Source organism: Balearica regulorum, chromosome 4, assembly GCF_011004875.1.
Source record: "Balearica regulorum gibbericeps isolate bBalReg1 chromosome 4, bBalReg1.pri, whole genome shotgun sequence".
NCBI classification, from domain to species: Eukaryota; Metazoa; Chordata; class Aves; order Gruiformes; family Gruidae; genus Balearica; species Balearica regulorum.
In genome coordinates, this window is record NC_046187.1 from 57207101 (window position 1) to 57225476 (window position 18376).

At 43.8% G+C, this 18376-nt stretch overlaps 1 long non-coding RNA gene across 1 annotated transcript in view; it reads left to right on the forward strand.

Annotated features, from left to right (window-relative positions):
- The window catches only part of LOC142601564 (uncharacterized), a 52960-nt gene extending 34785 nt beyond the window's left edge, over positions 1-18175 (forward strand). The window contains exons 2-3 of the long non-coding RNA XR_012835078.1: positions 16911-17013; positions 17681-18175. This is a non-coding gene — a long non-coding RNA (uncharacterized LOC142601564). The remainder of the gene's footprint in view (positions 1-16910; positions 17014-17680) is intronic.
- Positions 18176-18376: the final 201 nt, after the last annotated feature.

An 18376-nucleotide genomic window follows, 5' to 3' on the forward strand; every position in this document is an offset into this window, starting at 1 on the left:
GCCCTCTTGCACTCAGCACCAAGACCAGGTGAAGGCATCCCAGACAGCACGGACCAGAACCACAACTCTGGCAATGCTCCTGCCTCCTCCCCAACCTGTGTCCCCACTCCCCTGCAGCTCATTTCTGCGGGTGATACATACCCATACCAAACCTTAGAATAAGAGAGCCATTACCCCTGCACACTGCTATGTGAGAGACAGAATTAAACATAATTTTAACATTTTATTCCCATCCCATAACTGCTGGCTACATTTCCCACATCTGTATCACTTGGCCAGGATGCTTCTCAGGCGTCTGTTCATCCTGGTGTCCTGGTCCCCACTCAAGATGTCAGCGCTGCAGCCATCAGGACACATAAAGCGCGTGCCATATTCATTTTGTAGCTGCAAATACGAAGTGAGACAAAATCAACAGGAAAGGTACAGTGGCTCACCATGCCATTAATGCTCTTGGGCTACAGTACAGCTGATCTTTCATGTGGTAAATGATCCAGATCAGGCCACAGAGACATTTCAAAATGCATAGAGTTTATGGCACTCTGGAGTCCTTATCCTTAGAAGAAGTAACTGTGGATCTGAGTGAATTTTGCAGTGCATCTCAGAGCAATCTGCAGATGTAAGGGGCAATTGCGGGCACACACAGGGCTCGGTTTCAGTCTGCACGTTGCAAGGCAGAGCAGCTCTTTTTTGGGGGTGACTGGCCAGCCATCAAGTGTTTCGTTTCTGCACCAGTGAACAGGCACCACCCAAGTAAACAGCAAGGCAGTGTACCTTTGTGGTTCAAGGTCTTTAAGAGTTTCCTGTGGATTTGTTGTAAAATAATATAAACTAAAATTGGCTCAACATGTGCAGCTCTGTGTGTGTCTCTTGCTCTTCTGCCCACCTGAAATCTCCACTGTCCAAACAACCTGAGAGCCTCTGATTAAATGAAGTGAAGCTGGGACTGGGGCTGGAAGTATTTCTACTCATCTACGTTTCCTCCAGCACCTGTAAATTTACAGATAGGACAAAGTCTCCAAAAGGGCAGGGTCACTGTTCATACTGCCTCCTTTCCCTGGAGAAGAATGAGATGCAGCTCTCACCTTGGGTTTTTTGACTACTTTGCAGACACCCCATTCTCTTGTTTCCTTCTCTTTGTCTGGGCTTTCTCCTTTTCTGTTACCACTTTGGTGCACACCTGTGGATATAATAGTGAGAATTATTCACCCTTTTGGAAAGCACAACCATGTAGCCCCCAGACTTTCATAAGCATGCTGGCATCCTGCACTCCTTCCTCCTGTCTAAAAATCCGTGAAAAGCTCAGAGACCAAAGGGTGCATCAGGATGTACCTGTCCGGAATCATTCATTTGACCAAGTGCAGAGCCATGTGCATGCAGTGATTAATGAGGAGCGTATCTCAGCATGACGAAATGGTGTGGAAGCTCCTCTGATAGCTGCAATGTCTCAGAGAAAACTGTTTTAATTTATTGTAGATTGTACACTGATAAATTGTGGTTTCTTTGCACACATTCCCGCCTCTTTAATTCCTATTTATCTTTTCTGCTGAAAAATGTGACTGGAATTTGACTTGATAAAGACTGGAAATTCTTCAATAGAGTAAAATGTCCAGTGTCACTTGGTACCAGATAATAGGAAAGATAACAATTCTACTGAAGATACTTAAATATGGCTTTTAACCAGCTGTTAATTTGTCTTCTGTGCAGAACACTTTTAACACATTGTCGTGGAATGAGAAATAGTTGAAGCAAATCCCTGTGTGTACCGAAAGCTAAAAAATGAACTAAATACATAAAATATTGGGGGGGGGGTGGGTGGGTGGGAAGGTGTTCCCTTACACTACTGGCAGACCATTAAATCCATAGAATAGGAAGAAATATAGGCTTACACTTTGCTTAGAAAGCTGGAAATGTACTGCTGTGAAGTACAGGTGGTTTTTTTTTCCAAGAGAGTACAGTAAACTCCTCAGATGGCCAGATTCTGAGCTTTCCAAATAAACCTCACAATACAAAAATCACAAGAAGGTTCACAAGTCTAGTCTTCCTTTTCTTTTTCTCTATGCCTTTTTGGGTGGTCTCAGAAATGTTCTTCACTTTTTCCACCCATAGCAGATGGAACAGGGTGTTGAATCTTTAAGAAACAATTGTTTCCCTTAAAAATGCTTGCTGAGTATTTGAGTTGAACAAGCACTCTAAGAAACAAATGACTGATTAAAAGCCTAACCATATTCAGTTCCATTGATTAAAAATTGCCAGTAATTTCATTGTTACGTCATTGAGAAATAATCTGAAATCACTCATAGACGATTGAGGGTTCAATTTCTAAAGTGGAATGTAAATTGGGAGACAGAAGGTCTACAAAAAGGGAACAAAATTAAATCTTTCAGTCCTTCAATGTAAGAATAATAAAGGAGTATAAAGCCTGAGGGTATTCACAGAATAAAACACTTCTGCTTTTTGAGTCCAATAGAATTATTATTTTTTTTTAATGGTTTATGTAGTAAGACTAAAATGCCATCCTGATTTGGCTGAAAATATTGGGAAAGTTGTGCTGAATTCAGTGAATAGCCTTAAGAAATATTTTTTAAATTGTTAAAATAACTCTTATTTTTCAGAATTTTATATTTTGGGCCTTTTTAAAGGAAGCCATTGAAGGTTGCTTTTAGTTACATTTATTTTTCAAATTATTAATGAAATTAATCAAAATATCATATTTGACTGCCCCCCCCAAATGATTGTTTCCTTTTTAGCCCCTCCTCGGATTTTCCTCTTATAGTATTGCACATCAGTTACTGATTAATCACATAATTCCAGTCACATCTGGAATTCTCTGCTCCCTACTTAAAAAAGAGAAAATAATTTTCTTCTGGGAATGGGAAGATGCAGAAATGTAAGCTCCCTTCCTGAAACCAACAGTGTCATCTCAGATTTATTTTGGTATACAGGAAAGCAGGATTTATCCTGTGCTATTGTTTTATTCGTATGAGAGTGGTATAAAAAAGAGGCTTTCTTGTGTACACCAGCTGGAAAGGCAATTTCAGTGTGACCCACAAGCATGTCACTGCTGTATTTAGTAGCGCTGTGTAGGTGGTAGGACAAGAGAGCTCCCTCACGTCCCCAAGGGATCTGCTGATCCCCCCATGGCATCCCTCTGGCCCCTGCATCCACTCCAGCCAGCACTCACCCCACACACATCCTTCCTGTGGTGGACACATACCCAAGTGTCTTCTGCTGCTTGCTGGGGAGCAAGTGAGGATGGAGGGTCATTAAAAACCTCTCTGCATGACTCCAGAAGCTAACCCTTTTGACATTTATAGGGTTAAACCCAGAGACAGAGCCAAAAGGCAAACATCCCCTCAAAGATTTGAAGGTAAGGTGACTTTAGTCAGATGAAAATCTGGACTGTAGCTACTTAATGAATATTAAACAATAGAAAAAAAGATGGTTAAACTTTTAGCCATTACTTCATAGGTTGAGTTCTATCTGAGATTTAGGACCTCAGCCAGATCAGTCCTATGAAGTGAAGGCAGGAGCTTTTCCTGCGTCTCTGCTCACAAGAGGTGGTGAAGAGGCATGCGTTACGGATCACAAAGCACTGCCATACCTGAGTGGTGGCAGCTGTATGTGCATCACAGGAATATGCATGCTCAACACAACAGAGGGTTCAGCTGCACTTGAGGGAGGTGGTGTAAAAAAAAGTAATTTTCTTTCCTTACTCAAAAAACTTCCACAAATTACATGGGGAAATATAAGAAACTTCCTTCTCAGGGTATAAGCTGATCTTGAGCAATTGCCTTTCCATGATGTCCTTCCTCTCTGTTCTGTACCTGCCTGCAGATGGGACAGATGTGAGTTCCTGAACAGTTTTCACCTTTTCTGATGCTGATGACCAGTGCACTGAGTGGACCTGATTGGGCCAGTCCAATGATCAGAGCTCATTCTCTCTTCTTTTTGCTTGTGCAGAGCGGTTGGATGAGAACAATTTTGACTGCATTCAAAAGTCTATGTTGACTAAGCCTGTAAAACAAACTTAACATATCATCACTAGATAGTCTGGTAGATAGACTCACACATGTATATTTTTGCTATAGGAAGTACCTGTTAACTATGCAAAGAGAGATAACTTAAGTAAGACACCGTCTAGAGCAATGCCATGTACTTTCTCTGGCACTCACAAATTTTTATTGAAAAGAGGAATTTAAAAAAATGGTAGTTCTACAGCGTTTGGGAGACTGGCTCACACTTGCCCAATCCTAATGCAACCTCTGACCTATGTCAAGGCCAGGAAATGCCTGACTTGAAATGGGTGCTCAAGCAGGGAAGAGAGCACAGAAACATGTCTCCAGCCCTTGCTGGTTGAACACAAGGTGAGTCCTATGGCTGATGGAGCACAAAGACTAGAGACCTTGGAAAGAGCGCAAAGGGGGTGGTTGGAAAGGGGTGGATGACTGTGCCTCCAAAGGCAATCCCGTTTTGGTAGTCTCTAGAAGTTTATCATGACATCTTGCTGTGCCTCCACTAGGTCTGTATGCAGCTGCACAACCCCAAGAAAGAGTCTGTATGTCACCATATACTGTCAGTCTGCAGAACTTGGCAGAGTTTGGGTAGGAAAGCTCTCACGCTTTCCAGTCCTTCCTGCCTATTGTTGGTTTTCCATTACTCTGCTTCTGGATGGCCCTGAAAAAACCACAAGAACTTCCTTTCTTGTAGTGTTTCATCACTTTGGCCTCAAAATGAAACTAACCAAAATGAAAAACAGCCGGATCAAAAATAAATCTAGTAAACAAATAAACAAACAAAACCAAACCTTCAGAAACTCAGTTGATTTTAATTCTGTATCTGGCTTTGGCCAAACTGCGCATTCATTTTTAGTTCTTTTCTTCCCTGTTGGTTCATACATTCTTCGCAAGAAGAATCACATTTGCTTTCAGTCCCCACCAGTCTCTGATCTTTACTTCTGTTTCGCTGCCGTTCAGCAATTGCTTTGCTGCTATGCTACTGCTTATGTCATGAGACCACATCGCTGGTGATTTATGACTTAAACTCCAAGTTTTTGGTCTGCACCTAGTAAAACATTATGACTTGCTTCTTTTCATTTAGGATCTGGAATACTTTTGTCACTTCTTAGGTTGATGCTAGCACGAAGAGGTTTTCTTTTAAATCCACTGAAAAGCTTTGTGGCTGTACTGCCCCATTAAACACAGTTTATACTTTAAGGCAGGTAAAAGGTCAGTCCTAAAAAAACTTCGCTTGAACTGAGGCAAATAAGATCAATCAATAATTAACAGTGTTTACCTCCAATAAGTCCAAATTCCCGCATACAGAACGCTTCTCGTGGCATGTCAGGCTTGTCAGCTTCATTTTCGATTTTACCTGCCAGCAAGTGATAGCATTCTGCAGGTTTTTTGTGTTCTGGGTTTCATTTGTTCATGGTACTAAATTTATAAAGTCGAAGCACACAACGGGAAGTAGCTCAGAGAAAGCAAGAGTTTCAGAGCAGGACTGCTGGGAAGGGCCTCTGGATAATTACTTTTAATACTGATTATTGAAAAATAAGCTGTTCTGTGCCAAAGGAAAGGTATTTGGGGGCATGAAAGAGGAGGCAAATGCCTGTGTGAGTGTAAAGGACAAGTGACTGGAGGCTGGGGAATCAAAGTGGATTTATTCAAAGGAAAGGTACAGCCCGACAAGGTTTTCCCACACCGCTCCCCCTGTTAACACCAGCTGGACCTTAAAAAGCCACCATTTCAGGTCTTCTCAGTGCCAGGCCTCTCCTGAAGGGAGAGGTGAGACGCAGCCGAGCCGAGCCTGTGCGTGGGGAGGCTCTGCGGGTGGATGCCAGCCAGGAGAGGTCCGGCCTGGGCCTTCCAAGCCCCGCTCAGGCAGGACCTGGGGAGGGACTTTAACCCCAGCCCCACCATGAAGGGAGAGCGCGCTATGCTGTTCCTAATCTCTCACTGCTTTATGGATTTAGCCTCTTTGTTTTCCTTGTCCTGCTGCCAGCAGGGCAGACAGTGCCGGCAGTCAAGGAGCAGCTGCCTGCCGGAGCTCTGAGGGTCACGTCACGCAGGCAGGACTGCCAGGGGAGAGCCAGTGAGAGAGCGAGCGAGCGAGGGGGTGAGATTAGGTGAAACATTAGCCACGTCCTCTTGGCTTCCCTCCAGAGCCTTTCAATCATTTCTTTATGTGCTGTCGGTGCTGTGCTTGTTTGGCATTTAAAAGGTATGCTCTGAGAGGATTTCACAACGAGCTGCCATTTTACAGTTCAAAACAGATGCGAGCTTATCACCCGTGGAAATTTATGTCTCCGTGAACCCCTTCCTCTCCCTTCCCTTGGGGCTTAGAGCAAAGCCACTCCAGGCAGATCAATCATGAGGACTGTGTAATAGACTAAAAATAACGTGAGTTATAAAAGTCTTGAAGCTGTTGCTCATTTTGGGATTTGAAGATTCAAATGTCCGACAATGCCAGTGACTCTAGTAGCTGGACAATAGTAGGTAAGGGCCAAATAGTCTTCTAAGTTGATTAATGTGATTTGCAATCCACTTACCTGGGAGTGTCTCCTCCATTTCCCAGGATGCAGGGAACAGGCAAATACTCATACAGTTCTTCAGGAGCAGAATTTCAACCTAGATCCAGAAAAATAGGGTTGGAAGGCAAAACGAACTGTGCCTATATTGCTCCTGACAGGTGCTTGTCTAACCAGTTCTTAAAGATTGAATGGAGACTCCACCAGTGCCCCAGGCAACCTGTTCCAGTGCTTCCTTATCCTTCCCATTGGAAAGCTGCTCTTTATCCAGATGGGAGCTTGGGTTGGGTTCCTTATCTACCTGTCCAGCCACAAAAAGGCAGAGTGGCATGTTGTAACGCTGCTGGTGACTTGCAGAATGTCCTGAAGACAGTACTTCCTTTGGGTCAGGGTGGGGATGGTGAGAGGAATACTTTGACAAAGCCTGGAGTGCAAATTCAGATGGCTCAAATACATCTTCTGCCCAGGATGAACAACAGAGAGGCCAGAGAAGTAAATGCAGGCATGAGCTTTCACAGCTTGTGTAAGCATCGTAGGATTGTATCTTAATTTTGTGCTGGGATTTGTAAGATTGTTGTTGAGGGAGGCTAATGCAATGAAGATGACTCTAATGAAGTGCTATTCTTTAAAGGAACAGGAGATTTCAGTGCTCAGGGATCAAATATTTTGTTTAATCTGGACTGGCTCTTTGACAAATTTTGTTGGCTGAATTGTTATGCTAGTGCAGTGTTAACACTATAAAAATGGGCAGCGTATTTTTTTATTATTATTTGTAAGGAATAGCCAATATTCTGACTAACTTCCAGGCAATTAGCACTGTTTTTCAGCTGATTCTGCTTTTGCATCTCCTGGCAGACATAATGAAAGAGTAGCTTGAGAAGACAGACATGCCTGTGATTTGACACATGTGTAGCTTGCCAAGAGAGGTCACTGCAGCATCCTCAGTGGATGTATTCACAAAGGCATGAGACAACACACTCACAAGGGTAGTCCGAGGGGGCCACTGCCTGCCTCAAAGGGTTTGGATCTTGCACAGGACTCTTAAGCCCAGATGTGAAGAAAACTCAGCACTCCCCTAATCATGGGAATGACCTTAATATCATGAAGTATTTAAAAAAAGTCTATGTTTCTTTTTTTTTTTCTCTTCTTTTCTTGTGTGTGTAAAAGAGAAAGGCAGATAGTGAGTGTTGCCAGTTCTTTTAGATGGACAGAGTGATACCCTCTTCTGTAAGAGCTCTCTCTGGCCTCCTGAGAATAGGAAGTTTCCAGCTGGCCATCAGACTCTTAATTTCTAATAAATTTATTCTAGATCTACCAGCCCACATCTGCTCTCTTCTCTTGCTCAACAATTAGTTATGCAACCGGAGGAAAAAATGCTGTTAATTCCTGAATTTCCAAGCTCAGTTCTTGCACTTAAAATTCCTTGCCCATCTGTCTTTCCTCTTTCTGCAATTCCTGGGTTCTCCATCCCAGAGGGGAGGAAGGCAATGCTAACGCTAGAGATGCTTCACTTCCCTCCCACTGCTCACAGACCCGGTGCTGAGGGATGGAGGGCGAAGCGGAACAGAGCACAGGATGAGCCACTTTTCATTGACTGATACCCAGAGTGAACCATCTCGTGTGGCCTTCTGTATAACATGGACTACGGGACTTCCCTGCCCTTTGAACTATTGCTTTTCTTTGAGTAGAACAGCCAAGTTCAATTAAACTATGCCCAGTGACAAAGAACCTATCCTCTGCTCTGTGTAAATTGTTCCAGCAGTTTTTCTCCTTTCTGCTGAAACCACATGGCTTGTTTCTAAGGCAGATTGTCTAGACAGATATGCATGAGAGCCCACTTCCAAACTTTTGGTCCAAATACAGGTATTCCGAAATTACACCTGTATGAGCCCTTCTCTTTGCTCTAGTGAAGAGCTTCAGCTTTTGGAAACTCTTGCTGTGAGACATGTTTTCCAGTCCTCAGTCATCCAGTTGACTCCTTTCTGAAACCTCTTAATCTATTAACATTCTTCTTGAATTGTACATGTGAGGCCAGGACACTTTTAAACTGAGACCAGTTATAGACTTTGTCCATAGCATCCAGAGTTCCCAGGTTCATACACACAAGGATTCTTCTAGCCCTTTTGTTGAAGCAAACATGTCCTCCTGTTGGGTTATCTGTCTTGATTCCCCTGCAGAGTCACTGCTTCTAAGGGCTCCATTAACCTATGAGGGTGCCCTGCAAGATTTGTCCTTGACTTTTGGCTGTGCTAAAGTTCATATCAAAAAGTGGTAGGTTCTATGCAGCTTGCCAAGTATGTCACATTGCTCCTTATCAGGGATCTGATTTCTTCATTATTGACCACTCCATCAGTTCCTGTGACTTTGGGTCTGTCCCTGCTCACAGGGCAATCCATGCATTTCACATCAGATAAAATACATAAGAGCAGCAGGAACCAAGACCCTCTGTCTCACCTGAGCTCCTGAACCACAAGGCTTAGACTTTAATTTTGGCTGTCTAGTAGAGAAAACAGGGCTGTGGAGGAGGACCTCTCTCTCATCTCTCCTAGTTGATGAGCATGTGCCAAATTTGCCAGGCCTTCTCAGGCACACCAGTGGCCTGTAGGCTACTGTCAGCCCAGGTGACATCATCATCTCTCTCACTGTTCCTGGAGGAGATGGGGTGTATTACTAGAGCTGTTCATGTAGGGAACCTTTCTAAATTACTACATGAAACCTCCTCATTGTGCCATAACCCAGATTACAGAGCAGCCTCCACCTCCATCTTTCCAGCCCCTCACCACAGCAGTGCAGAAACCTTGTTCAGGGGCTGATGATGGATGAGGGTAGAGACAGCTGTTTGTTTCAGGGGATGCTGCCTGCTCCTGTGGGTTATGCCACCAGTATTGTGTCCTAAAGCTGATAAAAGTGGACTGCTGGTTATTTTAGAAAATATTTGGCTCCTTCACAAGGCACAGGACCCTGCCTGTGGTGCTCTGCATGAAATTCAATGCTGAAGTGTATTCAGAGTTCACCCACTAGCCTGAGCCCTTCAAGAGACCTTGGTGCCATGATGCCCAATCCAGGATGCCACACAGCCATGGCATCAGGTAGGTACTAGGAGCTCAGCATGTGCGAGATGGTGGTGAGTCGGGGCTGTGCAGAAGCCCAGGAATGCTGAGGTCCAATAGTGAGGTACTACATGCGTTTGGGAAATGGCAGGATTGGTTGCAACTGTCTCAAACAGCTCGAGCCCCCCTCCTTCCCTGCCCCCCTGACACCTGTATCCTTTACTGGATTTAGCCATTGTGATTTTGACTGCAGATCCCACGTACTGTTTCCATCCACATTTGGTCTCTATTTGCTCAGTTCTGTCACTGTCCATTCCTCTTCAGCCACTTTCTATCACTGCAACCTTTTCCCTCAGAGAGGTCCTACTATTTGAGATCTTTGTCAAAGTTTATATGGTCATAAACGCAATGAGCCAGGTTCTGATCTTATTTAATTCTGCAACCCTAATAGAGTTCCTCTGGATTTTCACTGATGCACATGAGAACAGATCCTCTCCCATTTAATTTGCCCTACTGCATATTTGTTATGTGCTAACTGCATAGTTGGCTCAGTACAGAATGCAGAGGACAAAAAGACTGATGCATAACAGAGAGCTGTTACCTCCCTGATGCTGCTGCCTGGGCTGTTTGCACAGAGTGCTGTAGTCACAGCAGTGGCTCCTCCCACAGTGCTCTTACACCAGCTCTGAAATTACTGAGATATTTTTTTTTTCTTTAAACACCCTGCTAACCTCTAGGTGTCTTGCTGACTTGCATGCAATCAGATTTAAATGTCAACACGATGTTAATATTTAACAATTATCACTAGGAGCTCCTCACACCTCTTCCTTAGAAGATACAAAAAAGCCCAATGCCTACCTGTTCCTAAAGCCCTATCATCAGTTTGAAGCAGATTCAGGTGATATGTTGGACCTTTATCAGTTATTATCACCTGCAGTAACCCCTGGCACAGAATTGCCCTAAAATATGCTTTCCCTGGGTGCCTTCCAGATTTCTCCAATTGCATTCTTCTCACAAGCCAGAGAGAGATTGTATTGTGGAAAAAAAGAAATAGAAAAAACAAAACCCAAGAGGATAAAAAATAGCCTGAATGATTTAATTTCTGTTTTAATTCCAAAAATACATGAGGCCCCTGACATTTCCCACACACAACTTCTTTCTCTGCAGCACAAAGAGGATATATTCTAAATGGTACTGTTAATGGAATTATATGTTGCTACTGGATAATGGTCTGCTGTGGAGAGATAATTGTTGAGGCAAAGCTGAGGTATTTATTGAAGATAAACACTGAGGCAAAGCCAAGATGTTTATTTGCTAAGCACCAGACCATAATGCAGGCAAAATATATAATATCATTCGCCTTATTACATTGGAAGCCTGAACATGCCCCATTGCAAACTCTTGTTAAGTTGGTGGTGGCAGAACTGGGCCCCAAATGAGAAATGCACCCAGGCTTATCCAAATACCAATGCCAGAGGGCAGCTCTGTTGACTGTATCATGGGCAGTACCCAAGGGTTGCCCCTCTTGGCTGGTGTCTGCCCTTCTGTAGCACAGGGAGGTGGCAGAAGTGTTGCCTGGAGACCTGACTGCTCACAGGTGAAGCATCAGGAACATGCACATGTATGCCTCTGAGCATTGGTGAACTACAGATCCATACAAGCACATGGACAGCTTCAAGTAGAAGCAGGGCCTGGTACTATGTGTTAACGGAGAAGGACAGGCTCTGTGCTACACCTGGGAGGTGTATGCAGCCACTCCCGTGTGTTTGGGTGCAGTGGGGCTCCTCTGGGAACATGCGGTTGCAGGTTTTCTTTTGTCCACATCCTGTGGAGGCTGAGAGCCATGGCTGCATTGTCTTGTAGGTGCCTTGTCATCCTAGCCGTATCCACCCTGTGCCTCACAGCAGTGCTGAGCAGCGTCCCAGCCTTGCTGTTCACAGCAGTCACTGATTTTGGTACTGCCCTTGACAGATGTAGAGAGCTGAGTTGTCTCTTTTCCACCATTCTGCCCAGGGATGGGTGCAGGTCCTGAGTGTATGAAGATATTGAAACACTTGGCTCCTATTGATTACATTGGTCATCAGGCATCCAAATACACCCATGGGCCTGGCCAGAACTTCTTAAACCCATTCAAACAGGACAGCAACATCCTAGAGTATTGTATACATCTGAACACATTAGTTTCAGATTGGCTGCAAAGTAAATCACAGAATCACAGAATGGTTGGGATTGGGAGGGACCTCTAGAGATCATCTAGTTGAACCCCCCTGCTAAAGCAGGATCACCTAGAGCAGGTTGCACAGGATCGCGTCCAGGTGGGTTTTGAATATCTTCAAAGAAGGAGACTCCACAGCCTCTCTGGGCAGCCTGTTCCAGTGCTATGTCACCCTCAAAGTGAACAAGTTTTTTCTCATGGTCAGATGGAACTTCCTGTGTTCCAGTTTGTGCCCATTGCCCCTTGCCCTGTTGCTTGGCACCACTGAAAAGAGTCTGGTCCCATGCTCTTGACATCCGCCCTTTAGATATTTACAAGTATTGATGAGATCCCCTCTCAGTCTTCTCTTCTCCAGGCTAAACAGACCCAGCTCTCTCAGCCTTTCCTTACACAAGAGATGCTCGAGTCCCCTCATCACCCTTGTAGCCCTCCGCTGGACTCTGTCTGGTAGTTCCTTGTCTTTCTTGAACTGGGGAGCCCAGAACTGGGCACAATATTCCAGATGTGGACTCACTAGGGCAGAGTAGAATCTGTGCACCTACAGAGAATACACCATGCCACTCTATTATAAAGCACTGAAAGACAATACAAACTTCTTAGAATTATTCTACTTCTCAAGACTATAACCCAGATCCTTTATTAAAAACGTAACTGAAAGTTAGGCCCTAACATACCTATCTTATGTGTGTGACTGAGCATCCAGTATCAGCATCAGCTGAAGGAATAAAAACTGCCTGAGTCTCCCTCCCTTTAGAGAAATTAGACCATTTCGAACAAATCCAGCCTTTCCATATACACACTTACGTATTAAAACCCCCCAAACGTGTAGTTCTCCTTTATTTGGACTAGGATGGATGCCTCCATTGTATCTCTGTCACTAGCACTTTCCTTCCTTAACCCAAAGCATAGCATTGTCCTGACAACTGCTGGTTGGGTTAATGCTGCTCCTGTGGGATTAACTGCTGTGTAGCCATGTGTAGTTCACTACAGACTGGCTGTGCTCCACAGTGACCTGCTGCATCTCCCTTTCTGTCTGTCTTGTGGGTTTCCACCAGTAAACCGGGCACCAAGGGAGATGGTGACCCCCAGGGCTTGTCCTAGCGCTCCGTCAGGATGCAGCCAGGTGTCTCCACAGGACCAGCATGAAGGGGGTTGCTGTGGCACAGACCTGCCTCAGTAGGGTATAGCCAATCTTACTGGGAGCTATGAATTCATCCTAATTGTTTGCAAGGCTCTTTACAAGATTTGCATATAAAAAGTTGGCAACCACAGAAATGCCAAGGGAACATAATGTGATTCATGCTTGTACAACAAGTGCTATGAGGTAAGTTGACCTGATTACAGAATAATGCATTTCTAGCTTTTCCTTCGGTTTTGGCAAACTCCCAGAAGAGTTATAATTTTGATTTTAGTTCTTCACTGAAGAGGTCATATCTCACATGTAGATAGTAATTATTATTGCTTGTACTTGATCATGTTAAAAGTCTCCAACAAGATCAACAACAGTCACCATACACTCATATACATACAACCATGTTTGTCCCAGACTAGCTACAAGTGTCAAAGAAATCTGGGTGGAAGGATATGATGTACAAGCAGAAAAAACATCGAGAGTTTACAAGTGTCAGGTTATTCTCCTAGTTTTGTCATTAAACTACTTCTGTAACTACTCATACAGTGAAAGAACAAATTCACAAGAAATATAACATAAAAATAAAAGTTGTACGGGAATTTCTGGTAGTTACCCGAGTTTCAAACCTTGTGACTGTTTGTATCATGTTATCTCCCAAATCATCTATGCTTGTCGTGTATTTGACAATACATGTTTTGTCAAGTCAAACAGGCTTCCTTAGAAAGAAAGAGATGATATTATTATTGCCCAAGTAGGATTCTGTGTGTTTAATGCCAAGGTAGTCAAAGCTCTTTCAGGATCATACAAAATACAATTCACATGGTGTTTTTCAGAAATTAGCTTTAACTTACTTATATGAGTAAATGCAGTTGCAAATAAAGACATAAAGGCAAGTTGGTTTGCTTTTAAGAAATCTCAGGATTGTTTTAATGCCAACTGTGTTGATGAACAGTAGATTTGAAAAGGAAGACTGTAAATACTGGGTTACTTGTTGCTATAATATTCAATATTATGATAATGAGGGATGAATTAAACATAGTATTGGGTTGAGGAACCCCTGCCTTCTAGACTCAACTTCACAGAGGCTTTAATTGAGTATTTAGCAGGAGGCAGCTGGATCCATATTAGGGCACTTATGTAAGTACTCTGACAACATTTTATGTAATCCTTTCTGCTTCCATGCCTCCAAAAGTAGATGTGAGTCTTGCCCTCTACTCCTGAACTGCACAGATAGAAAAAATAAGAATAAAACCAGTTGTCATTTTAGTGTGATCAATGCGCTACAACATAAATTGTTTTGATCTGTCAGTATTACAGCATAAAAACTGTGCTTCAAGCAGGACAAATGTGGAGATAACTTTTTCAGTCGTTCCTCAGACAAAATGGATTTCTCTGATGGATAGCTGGAGATGGTGAACAGCAGAAATGAACAGCTAGCTGGAAGTCTCTAGCAGGGGCAGCGCTGCGCTTTTCTCTTTCAAAGCTTTATTGATTTAAAGGGTATTTGCATACTCATTGGTCTGTTCAGAGTATTTGCTGTTTGCACATGCACCCTGATCTTCCCATAGTGGATATGGGCAGTGTATTCCCTTCCACATAGCCTCCACAGTCATGAGTACAGTGACTTGGCTTTGCAGTGATAGTGGGCATGCATGCCATGATGTGCTCTGCCAGCCACCCCTCACGGGTGGGCCTTCTGCAGCAGTCTCTTCTGGTGGGACACCAGTCGACACATTTCTTTTTATTATTGTTAGAAAGACAAGGCCAAATACAGTTGGAGCAGGAAGTTCTGTGGTTGTGGTGGCCTTTAGCTCCTTGGAAAGTTCATTCTGCAGATTCAGAACTCTAAAATAGTTCTAACTTCTGCCCGAAAGATTTTTTTCTTACTATAGGGATTTCTGTACCTCAGAGGATTGTGGTTGAGTACTGAGGCTGATCACAGTTTCACTCTGCAACTCTCTGTGGCCTTTTGTAGTAGCTATGAAGGGTCTCAAAGATTAAGACCCTGAACTATGCTTGAAATGCTATGAATAGCCAGGGTAGAGAGCAGCAGACAGGTTAGATACATTCACAGCACCCCGTGTTTGGCTACAATCTTCTGTAATAGCTGGAGTTTGGTATCAGACATGCAGGGTGAGGAAGGTCACCTTTACCTCCCCAGGCCCAGTCATGGAGGGTGTCAGGTGGAGTCTTCTCACCAGGGAAGGAGCCTGGCAAATGCTCCCTTGCAGAAGCTGCTCTCTGCGATTATTGTCAGTCAGGAGTTCAGAGCTACTACCCAATTACAGACCAACTTAGCCAATAGTGGGATTGTTTGGTTAGCTGCACAGTGGCTACAAACTCTTCAAAAAATGTTTTCCTCTATTTATCAGTGTGTTGGGTTTGCGTGGCAAGATTTTGGTAGCAGGGGGGTCTACAGGGGTGGCTTCTGTGAGAAGCTGCTAGAAGCTTCCCCTGTGTCTGATAGAGCCAATGCCAGCCGGCTCCAAGACGGACCCACTGCTGGCCAAGGACAAGCCAATCAGTGCCTCCATGATAACATATTTAAGAAGAAAAAAACCAGTTGGAGGGAGCGTTTGCAGCCAGAGAGAGGAGTGAGAAGATGTAAGAAACTCTGCAGACACCAAGGTCAGTGCAGAGGGAGGGGCAGGAGGTGTTCCAGGCGCTGGAGCAGAGATCCCCCTGCAGCCCGTGGTGAAGACCATGGTGAAGCAGGCTGTCCCCCTGCAGCCCATGGAGGAAGGATGAGGGGGTGTAGAGAATCCACCTGCAGCCTGTGGAAGACCCCATGTCAGAGCAGGTGGAGACACCTGAAGGAGGCTGTGGCCCGTGGGAAGCCCGTGCTGGAGCAAGCTCCTGGCAGGACCTGTGGACCCATGGAGAGTGGAGCCCACGCCAGAGCAGGCTTGCTGGCAGGACTTGTGACCCTGTGGGGGACCCCATGCTGGAGCAGTTTGCTCCTGAAGGTCTGCACCCCATGGGAGAGACCCACGCTGGAGCAGTTCGTGAAGGACTGTAGCCCGTGGGAGAGACTCACATTGAAGTTCGTGAAGGACTGTCTCCTGTGGGAAGGACTCCATGCTGGAGCAGGGGAACAATGAGAGGAGTCCTCCCCCTGAGGATGAAGAAGCGGCAGAAACACCGTGTGATGAACTGACCGTAACCCCCATTCCCCATCCCCCTGTGCTGCTGAGGTGGGGCGGAGGTTGAAGCTGGGAGTGAAGTTGAGTCCGGGAAGATGGGAGGGGTGGGGGGGAGGTGTTTTAAGAGTTGATTTTATTTCTCATTCCTCTACTCTGTTTTGCCTAGTAATAAATTAGATGAATTTCCTCTCTAAGTTCAGTCTGTTTTACTCATGATGATAATTAGTGAGTGATCTCTCCCTGTCCTTATCTCGACCCATAAGCTTTTTGTTATACTTTTTTCTCCTGTTTAGTGAGCGGAGAGAGTGATAGAGCGGCTCTGGTGGGCACCTGGCCCCCAGCCAGGGTCAACCCACCACAGTCAGAAACTTCTCTTTTACTGCAAGCAGCTTCAGACATCTCGTACATACAGAGACTGCTGATCACAGCTGAGGTCAACAGGCATTTTGATGCTGATTTTCATAAGTGTATGTTTGAGTACCTATTGCATATGCTATTGTGCCTTTTCTTCATCAAGGCATGAATACAATGCTTGCTGGTTTTGAAAAAAGTGTATTAATTATGTGAAACACTGAGCCCAGCCCAAACATCAAAAGGACTTGTAGGTTCTCACCTCCTCACTGGAGGTTTGCTTGATGAACCCAGTGATCTGTGCTATACCATGCATGACCATATTCTTTGTCTTTAACTTCTTTGCATATATGTAATAGATCTGAAATCTTTATGATTCCCATAATTCTTCCACACATTCCTAACTGCAAAATTAATGCTTCAGTTAAAAAAAAAAAAAAGGTTCATACTAGAGATGTTTTCATTATTTTATGTTTTGCTCTGGTGATCATAGAATGAGGAAGACGTTGAACCTGCAAGGAGAGAGAATAGAAAGAAGGATGAATGAGAGGCAATGGAGAAGAAAAGAATTTTATGTCTTTTTCTTCAAGCAGAAGGTAATTCATTGATATTTAGTAGAATAATTCATAACAGATTTAAAATGAACTTTGACAATCTTGACAACAGCAATATTTACCAAGTGCAGGGGCAGTCCCCATTTCTACCAAATTTAAGTCTACTGATAGTAGTGACTGCTTTTCTTATTTACCCATTGTGAAACCTTTGGGCACAGACCTTTTCGCTCTACATCTCTGAGGGGTTTGATCAATCACCAAATGAAACAATTAACAAAAGTGACTAGCGAAGTGAATCTGAGATGTGGAAAAATGTCAAATCTCCTCTCCACCTCATGCTTAAGATTTCCCATTCTCCTGATTTGCTGCTTAAGCTCAGAAGGGAAAAGGAAAAAGACTGAAGTGAAGGGAATATCTTTCTTTCGAAAATGCAACTTGTTGGAAATTACTGCTCTGCATTGTTGACACTCTTTTAAGCACTAACAGGGGCAATGATTTGGACCCATTTGTCTCTCTTCAAATGAAATTATTGGTAGGATTGTGCCAGCATTAGCTGGTGAATTCTTCAAAGCAACATCAATTGGTGGCAATGACAACATTCCAGAAGGCTTATTTAAAATATAGAGTGCATTGTGTAATTCTTTTTATTTGTCTGTTGCACAATCTATTTGCTGATACTTGTTTCTTTCCCTCCCTCTCTCTCCCCTAGGCTATCAAACAAAGCTGCCCAACCTTACACTCATCCATCAACCTTGAGTTATTAAGAGAATAACTGCAGAACATTTACAAGTGGATGGGATGGAGTGCTGGCTGCTTTTCAAGAACAGGGAGTCAGCGCTACAAAAAGTTTGCAAGATGGCAAATTTTCTCATGCTGCCTGTTCCTTGCTCTGCTAGAACCTGCTAGAAGGAATGGTTTCTTGAATTTAGAGTAACTAATCTAGGTTGATGCCAAAAGTGTTAATCGTATCGCATCCAGTACCAGATCATAATTTTATCTGAGTAAAATATCTTTGTTTGTTTGTTTGTTTTTTGTTTGTTTTTGTAGCTATTTCTCGCAAAGGCTTTGGGATATATTGGAGGGAAGGAAGGCATCAGGATAAGTGCAGACATCTGAGGACTTGTGTTATATGACTTTCTCAAGGATAGGCTTAAAAAAAAAATCAATGCATGAAAGTAGAGGTTAAGAGATTGTGAGTGTCTCATACCAGAAGCATAACAAAATGAAGATAAACCGCGTCATACTAAAGGACTTTTTCTCACTGATTAAAAGAGAGAGGTTGTGATAGAGTGGAGTTGCCACGTAATAATCTAAGAATCTGATCAGCAGCTTAGGGTGTGCACAAAGACATCTGAGCTGGTGTGGTACAATTTACTCCTACAGCTTGAAGAGATGGGAAACACAG